We start from the raw sequence: 9,259 nt of genomic DNA on the forward strand, positions 1-9,259 counted from the left end.
CCAATTTAAAACCTTTGCTTTGTTTTTCCTGGCGACCTTATAATTTTTCAGGGACAGCTGCTAGAATCTATTGCTTCTTTCCGTAGGACCTCATGGATCACAGTAACATCTTCAAATAAATCTCAGGGAACTTACGAGGCTAGAAACAGAGCAAAGGAGCCTGTTAGATGCTCTTACCGTACAAGAGCTTTTTGGGGGACAACTGAAAAGACCTCGTGGTCTTCTGCAAAGCCGCAGCCACAAAACAATCCTACGCTTCTGCAGTTGCTGCAAGCCTTTGTAGGACAATTAAACTAAGCAAAAAGCAGGGTAAAGAAAACAGAGAAAAAGAAGAGGAGAGATTCAGAGATACCAGAGTCCTACCCTAGGAGAGCTGGGGTGACAATCGCACAAAGGTGAAATGGTTTGTGATACGCTCCTCTTGGAATCCCTCGCGATGGATGCAAAATAACAGAGGGTGATTTTGTGGAAACGTTAGGCAAGTTTCAAAATATTGTCTCTGTTTAGGAACATTTTGAAATAAAAAATGACAGCTCCAACAACTGCCTCAAAACCGACGTTGCACGATCCGCTCTTAAGTGCGCAGCAGCCTTCATTTGGATGCAAGGTCTGCCACAGTGCTCCCAATGACCTTGGCAAAATTCTCAAACCAAAACCAAAACAAAACCAAAAAACACACACAAAAAACCTCCAGGACCTCAGGCTCTAAAGCTATTTTAGAATTAGCTTTGAATAATTGTCCCACAATAGGAGTTTTCTTGATTAATTGCTTAAGATAAGGCCTCCTTTTCCTTGCTGGCCTCCAGTGACTCCCTCTACTTCCCATAATCACTTTTGTCTCAGTCTCCTGTTCGCTGGGAACCGCTGAGAGAAAAATCAGAGATACACCAACTCCATTACCTGAGGATTAGCCACGAGATAACCCTGTGTATTCCATTACTGACCATTATTTGAGTAATTATTCAATCAAGTTTGGACCATGTGAAAGACGCACTAATTGTTTTGCAAACCTTGCCCAAGCTGTGTATCTAAGGGATGCAACTTGTGTCCTTAAACAAAACAAAAACGATGTGCTGATTGCAAAGGAAAATGAGAAGTGGTTTTATATCGAACACTGCTTCTAAAAAACCCCCCCAAAACTAATTAGGCTTAACTAGAAGTTAAAGATCTATTTTGATCGGGTTTCCGCACAAGCTGGATTGTGTATGGACTTGATTACAGAAATTTTGCAGGATATTGCTTTTCCATTGGAATTATTTAAAATATGGTACTCGGCCGTTAGTTTTCTAGCAGTTTAGGAGATAAGCATCCGGAATATAGGGAAAGCAGGGATAGTAGAGAAACAAACAAAGAGCCAGTAACCAGCAGGCTTAATTTAAACAAGAAACTTGTGCACACACGTCAGTACTAGACTCAGAGGGCTTGATACCCTGATTTAAACTGAATTAATGTCTTTTAGCTAAGTAATATTTTTCTTGGACACACGGGAGAAATGAAAAAATCCTGTGAAAACAAATTTAGCAAAGGAATTGGCTTCAGTAGGCAGTTTTACATAACATTAACTTTCCACTCAGACATAAAAAAAAAATAAATCTTTCATTTTAGAGTTGTTGGATTCTCATGTACTCTTCCTTTTTCATGGACCTAAGACTGGTACACTACCAGTTGACTCCCTGCCTTGAGGAAACTGAAACTCCCAGTGAAATTCCCAAGGACACTAGCCCTGATGCCCTACAAAGACCCCAAAGAAGCTACAAACTAAAGACAACTTCTTCCAGGCTGGATGTGGCTTTGAGCAACCTGGTCTAGTGCAAGGTGTCCCTGCCCATGGCAGAGGGGTTGGAACTGGATGATCTTTAAGGTCCCTTCCAACCCTAACCATTCTATGACTCATTCTATGATTCTATTCATTTACAGCTGATGCAAAATTAATCTGTAATGATTTATCTGAGCATCATCTTCTTGCCACACTCCCTAAACCCGCGTCCTTAAAACTGACACTGTCAAACAAAACCTACAGCCGTTATTTTTAAAAGCCCATCAACTTTCCCGCTCCAGCAGATCTCATCTAATACCACATATAAGCCATTTTCTAGACACAGTTTCCTCGTAATTGTACGTGCCATTCTGGTGGTTGGATACAGCAGGCCCGTAGCATCCGGAGGGGTAGTTTCACAATTTTTAACTTACGTTGCTTGAGTGTCTTCCAGCTCTTGGCTAACACAGATAAAGCTTCCACATGGCTCCCATAAACTCAGACCTTTACCACCTCTGTCTTCCTGAGTTTTTTGGGGTGGAGGGAAGATTTATCTATGGGAGCGAGCACAAACTGTTGGTATTCTCGGGATTCAGGCAGAACGAAGTGTGCTCAGCCGTGGCGAGGGAGCTCCTTCCAAGCTAGGATTAAAGCCAGTGGTAGGGAAGCTTGGGTTTTAATGGATAAATTGTTGCAGACTACGCTCAGCCAAACACCTTTGCTGATGAAGGGACTTGAAATTCGGTGGGGAGGGGATTATCTTCCTGCCGTGGCATGTAATTTTTAAGAACACCCCCTCTATTAATCTAGTTATGAGCCAAATAGTAAGCAGCAGTTTGACCCAAATCCTATTAGCAACAACAATCTGTCGTTACCTCCTCTCCCCAAAATGAAGTATGTTCTGGGATGCGTTACAGAGAAATAAATTGAAATGCAGGAGGTTTTCTGCATTAATTTCTCCCAATTCAAATTGTAAATGCATGGGGCAGGGACCTGAATTATGTTTGTAAAGCACTGCCTTCACCCACACTGCTGCATGAATAAATCACAAACATAAACAACACTGAAGATTTTCTTTCCCATTTCTTTGTTTCATCTTTTTGTTCTGGTTCTGTATTTTCTCTCATCCTTGTGTTTTCCTCCTTTTGTTTGGTCTTCATTGCCTGCCCCTTCCAAACCCCAGAAAACATTAGTTTTTCTGCATTCCAGCTTTTCTGCCTTTTCCCGTCCCCACTCCAAGCTTTCTCTTTTGCTAGCAATTAGCAGAAATATAAAAACTAGAAGAGGGAAGAGCACTTTCACTTTTTGTGTCACTTGAGATATTTTCATGAAGGAGACTGGTGGCCAAAGGCAAGACTGAAGCAAAGGGTAAAGGACACAACACCCAGGAAGCCCAGGAAACACTGGACCGTAAGAGGTACAGAGAAGAGGGAGAGGAGATAAAGAGGAGTTAAATAAGTATTCCAAGGGCAAAATGAGGAAGATGGGACAAATAAGGACGTGGACACATCATCAAAGCGACTGTGGAACAAGGTGGAATGTGACTGGGGAGCAATTACTTGCTGGTGTGGTTTCCCCATCAAGTAGTGCTAAATCCTGCAAGTTTTGGTCCCTGAACACTCATGTAGGGAGAGACTCTTCACTACTGAGCTCTTCCATCTCACACCTGTGTTGTGGTTTAATCCCAGCCAGCAACTAAGCACCACACAGCCGCTCGCTCAAATCCAGAACATAGCTTCCTACTAGCTGCTGTGAAGAAAATTAACTCTGTCCCATCTCTGTCACTGCAGACACTGTGGCTTCATTTCTTATGCACATCCAGGAAAATAAAAAATGCCTGAGGATACTCATAGATAAGAAGCTGTTCAGATATGACGTATCTCAGCAGTTATTAAAAAGTAATTACACCTCATATTCTCACGAAGCATTCATTACTCAGAAGGGATTTAGATATCTACCTTTAGATATATAATTCTGCAGACCCTGCTTTATTATTCATACGTTATAGTAGAAACCAGGAATAGCTGAAGGATCCCAGTTTGGCCACTAAGTTATAAGTTTTCTTGCTTAAAATGGCAAATTCAGCATCACCATGCCAAACCACGAGAATGTATGTGTCTCACACATTACGGCTAGGAAATTGGCTTACCATCACCTGGGTTTTTCAGGTTACTAAAATAATGCTTCAAGGGGATGAAGGTGCTTGCAATGATCAGCAGCTTGGGACACGGGGTACCGACACCGACTAACGCAGACTACCTTAAAGCGTCCCTTGCTTCAAGCACAGCCGTGCTCTGACATTTGCCCCAGAGCATCCAGCGGCCGTGAAGCCACAGGGCAGCTCAGGAGAAACAACCAGACAGAGAAGAGAGCATGCCTGCTCCTCCTGGCAGTATCCCACAGCTACTGCAGATAAACCTTCCGCCCAGCACGCAGAAGCCTATGTCAGACACGAGAGTATCAGTCCTCGGACTTAAAAGAATGGCACACAATGCATTCACAGAATCATAGAATCATAGAATGGTTTGGGTTGGAAGGGACCTTAAAGATCATCTAGTTCCAACACCTTCCACTAGACCAGGTTGCTCCAAGCCACATCCAGCCTGGCCTTGAAGACATCCAGGGATGGGGCATCCACAACATCTCTGGGCAACCTGTTCCAGTGCCTCACCACCCTCTCTGTGAAGAATTTCTTCCTGATATCTAATCTAAACCTCCCTGATTTCAATTTAAACCTGTTACCCCTTGTCCTATCACTACAGGGTTGTAGTACAACGTTGAAGGTCAGTGTATCACAGGATACACACGATTTCTGTTGCTAACTTTGCTTTTTGTATTTGAGTAGTCCTAGGAGCCCTTCCAGGGGAGATGAGACTTCCTTCATCTTCTAAGGGTAGATATGGATGCTTGTGTACCGATTAAGCCCCTGCTGCAGATGGAGAAAGTTCAGGAGAATTCTTATTCATATCCTTCACTTTGCAGTAGGACAGGGGATTCTTTTTCCACTGGGGCAGGAGATATATTTATTTTTTCTGAAAGGGATCTTTGACTCAGCAGTGATCACTCCTCAATTTACATTCTAAATTTTGTTTTGTTTCCGTCTCTTTACACCATACTATTCCCTAATAAAGTGGGAGAAGGAAAACCCTTTCCTCCCAAACAAAATTGTCACTGAGCTCAAAGTTAGAGAGCAGGATAAGAACTTCAGATAACGTCTAGAAAACTTTCTCAAGGATGAAATACCACCGGAACGTACAGAAAGGACCTGCCACCACTTGCAGGGAGCAAAAGAGTCTTTAACAAAGAATTCCAGATCCACAAATATTTAAGTTGAGTTTGTTTCAAGTGCTTGATAAGACCCTGGCAGACATCAAATTCTTGTTTTATTTCTGAGCTTCTCCCCCCTCCTCCACTAGTTCTGGGCTAGAGAAACAAACACAAAACCTTGGTGTACTCTGTGTACACCCAGGAACTCATTAAGTTCAATCAAAATGACCTCCAGAACTGTGGGATGAAGTAACAAGAAAAATAAAGCATTAGGAATTTTAATACAATAACTACTTGCTTCCTTTTGCCATAAATTCTTTATGGGCCTCTAAGATACATCTGCTACCGTGGGATAAATATCTTGTGCTCTAGCTATTAAAGGTTTCCTCCAAAAATCTACTATTTCCTCAGCTATCTGCACAGAATGCTGTTTAAAAAAATCTACGTGCCTTACAGGGAGAAAACCATAAAATTTGTGAGCAAGAACAAGGCCACTTTCTTAATCCTCTAAGAAAGGTGTTGTCAGGACTTGCATCTGTGCCTTCTGCAAATTAGAAAAGAAAAACAAAATAGTCAGTTATGGCCAAAAGTATAAGGAACTGGGAGGAGAAAGGACAGGTAACAATTTTAGTCAAGACACCTAAGAAACTGTAAAGACACTATTTCCATTTTCAATACGCTATGCCAACGCAAGAGAACATTACCCTTGACATATACCAGATATGCTGAATGACAGAGTGGCAAAAAATATCATTTATCATGAGCAATATGATTAATAAGCTCTATGACTGCTCAAGAATAGCAGGTATTTAGAGACACGAGATACCTGATTCAGAATAAAAGTCTAAATTCATTCTTGCTCAGGAATAATATTTTTGCCAAGTCATTGTTTTGAGAATTTTCTGTTATCGGGACCAGATATTTCAGGACAACTTGCTCATGGCACAGCCACATATTTTTACAAGCTCTTCATCCACAAATGGCAAAGAATTTGCACAAACAAAATCAGGGGGCTCAGCTTACAGACAAAAAACAAACTGGGCTCAGAAAGGGCAAACTATTTGCGCACGGTCACCGTCACACAAAATACCGGTGGCAGAGCTGTAAATTAGGTTGAGTTTGGAAATCTAACACTGAACCTACCAGCTCACCTTTTGCTTAAGAGAAGGTGTAATCTGGCTAATCTTATGCAGTCAGATGTAGAAAGCATCAATCTCTCACTCCTTGGATTAGGGGAGATAATTTAAAAGAAAGGAAATGGTGTTTGCTCATCTGCAGTATGATCCTGCATCTCTCCTTAGGAGGTGAGCTCCTCCTGCCACTGAAAGAAACCGTAAGTAGCTTCTTCTGGCAGGGAGAGTAGTTTAATTCCTTGCAATACATGAGCTGCTTTGGTCACTGGGCTATGAGCCATTTGGGAATGACCATCATTTTGTGGCTGACTCCTCCTTCAGAAAAGGAAGAGTTTTTAATTTTAAAATAAATAGCAAAAGGAGTGTGAGACTGTAACATCCACTTTTTGTACCACATCCTCTTCCCTGCCTCCATCCCCCCACAGTGAGGATTAGGATGGGGAGAGGGATGAATTATCTCTGGAGAACTATAAAAGACAGAATTGATTTTTGGTAAGAACTCCAAGGAAGTTCTTAATACCACCTTATCTTTGTGAGTAACACAGAAATGTTCCTCCGCTGAGCGAGCGCCTATCTCCGAAGCTATCCTTGCCAATGTTATCTCTACAGAAAAGCAGCTTTGAAGGATAGAAAATAATATATGTTCCCCATTGGCTGAAATGGAGTTGTGTCAAAACTTGTAACACAGAGTTTCGGTTCTACACTAGGTATTTCCATAACTGAGGGGAGTTCAACAAGTCCGCTGCTGTGACGCTAGCATGAGGCCAAGATAAGATTTGCCCATCTCGTGGGATGAAATTTGTAAGTGTGATGCGCTTCAGAGCACCTGCGCAACCTAATGACGTGTCACCGCCCAAATTCAGAGTCTTGCAAGTTAATGTTTTTATTACAGCGTGAAGCTTCTTTAAATCTTGGAATAAATTTAAAACAATCCATAATTTTAAAGTATTTCTTGAGGAAAGGCAACAAACCGTAGGTTCAGGAGGGGAATCTCCTATTAGACTAGTAAGAACAGATGGAAAAACTAGATGTAGTTTTGGATGCACAAGATTTTTGGCAGGACAAAGGCTTATGCGCTTGAAAGTTTCTGTTTTGTTTTTTCTCCTGACCACAACAGGAGGTCTAAGAGGAGATATTACCTCCTCCTACAAACTGTCTGATCCTGGCTGCAACATTATCAACACCAATAATCGACTGTCCCACCCTCAATGATTTAGGGTAGTCTCCCTATCCAACTTCAGAGTGGTTATGTCAAACGGTTGATTTTCTGAGAAACAGAAGCCTTTCATTCAAAAGTTCCCGTTTCTAAGACAGGCTCATTTAAATGTGCATGGATGTCTGAATGTTATCTTCTTGCCAGCCCAGGGTTATGCTTCTGTGTAACACTCTCCTCTTTATTAGCAGCCCTTGACAGCTAGCAAGGAGAATACATACAGAAAGCATCTTGCAGCTCCTCTAAAAACAATCCTCTGCTGCAGCCACACAGTCTCTCCCGAGAAAAAGAACTTTCTGGTCATCTGCTGAAGCCAGTAATGCTGTTCTTTGGACTCCTAGGATTTCTGCTATCTGATGGAATATTTAAGCGGAGACTTCATTCCCCCGGCAGAGTGCCGACGGCTCAGCCACTCCACTCCGGTGTTCAATGAGCTCTTGTGTTCTATTACAGAAGAAATGCGATTTTCTGCCCAGCTGGAAAATGATACTTCTTCCTAGTGCAGAGATTTGTACCCCACTGTAACCCGTCTAAATAGGTCACAGTCACATTTTCACAATACCACCGATACATCCCTTCGGAAAATGCAAAAGCTTATTGCACCCAGGGCAAAGACTATCCAACGTGGGATACTGCAGACTCTCCTGAGTGAGGAAAAATAAATAAATCAAAAGAAGGAGCACGTTACCTCTCTCTATAAAACCTCTTCCTTGGATCCAGTGGGTTGGAATAGCCCTCCTGTATCTCTTTCTCTCATCAACTTTCCTATTTCAAGTAGATTTGAAGGCCCCGCTCCTCCAGTGACCAGCTCCGCAGTGCTTGACGAGACACAGCTCCGCGCCTCGCTCCCACCCTCTATCAAATGGGGATTATTGATATTTTCCTCCGAGTGCTTTGAGCTCTCCGAGTGTACCAGGAAGCCTTAAGTTATTCATCTGCCTGCCCCAAATGGAACAGGCTCTGTTAATCCTACTGGGCAGGATGCTATAGCATTAGTGTTCTACACAGTGCGAGTCTGCCAAAAAAATGAAGATGTCCGAAAATATTAGGCGTCTGAGGCCTAGTGAGATGTCTTGAGGAAACAAAAGGTGTGATATGCTGTTTAATTTCTTCTTCAGATGTCTTCTCTGCACGCTTTTCTAAGGCTGTTTTACCAATCAAATGCAGTAATTAAGCACTGGCTAATGAGCCCTTCAAAAGCTGTTCCCAGCTACTCCCGTGTAAATCTGGTCTAAGCTTAAAAAAGCCAAGAGAGTTAAACCCTGCATGTGAGCGCACTGAAACTTTCAGTGTCAAAATACACTCGAGGTAAAATGAATCAAAACGTGGAGAAAGGGGATGCTCAGAATTGATTTTTCCAACAAGGCATTTACAGGCACTCCAAACACGATCTCCACTTCAAACATAAAATAGTCATTGTGCTGATTTGTTACAGTACGACTTGCAAACGTATTTGATTCCACATTATCTGAAACTCCTAGTTATCCGAGGTCTCATCTTCTTAATGGAAGGGAACGTACAAAAGCGGAGCACTCACTTTAACACACAATATATTATCTATACAAATTGGTCCTCATTCAACAGACAAACTTAAAAACCAAATGATGGTTGACTATCAATTTGATACTCTGCAGCAGAAAACACCGCTTAAAGCCTGATAGCTTATAAAGCCTTTTAACGGCATTTCTTGGTGTTATAAAATACCAGATCTTGACTACGTGCTAGAACTCGGTAGAAAGCTCTCAGGAGAAGAAAATTTTTTGCTAGTGGGCTGTTGCAGCTGACACCTTACCAAATATTAAACAAACACTGTACTGTGGGCTAAGGTATCAACATTATAAAAATGTTTCTTGGCATAATATCCCACTGCTGCATCAAAAGCAAAGATTC

Source organism: Eurypyga helias, unplaced genomic scaffold (assembly GCF_000690775.1).
Source record: "Eurypyga helias isolate BGI_N326 unplaced genomic scaffold, ASM69077v1 scaffold41557, whole genome shotgun sequence".
Taxonomy (NCBI): Eukaryota; Metazoa; Chordata; class Aves; order Eurypygiformes; family Eurypygidae; genus Eurypyga; species Eurypyga helias.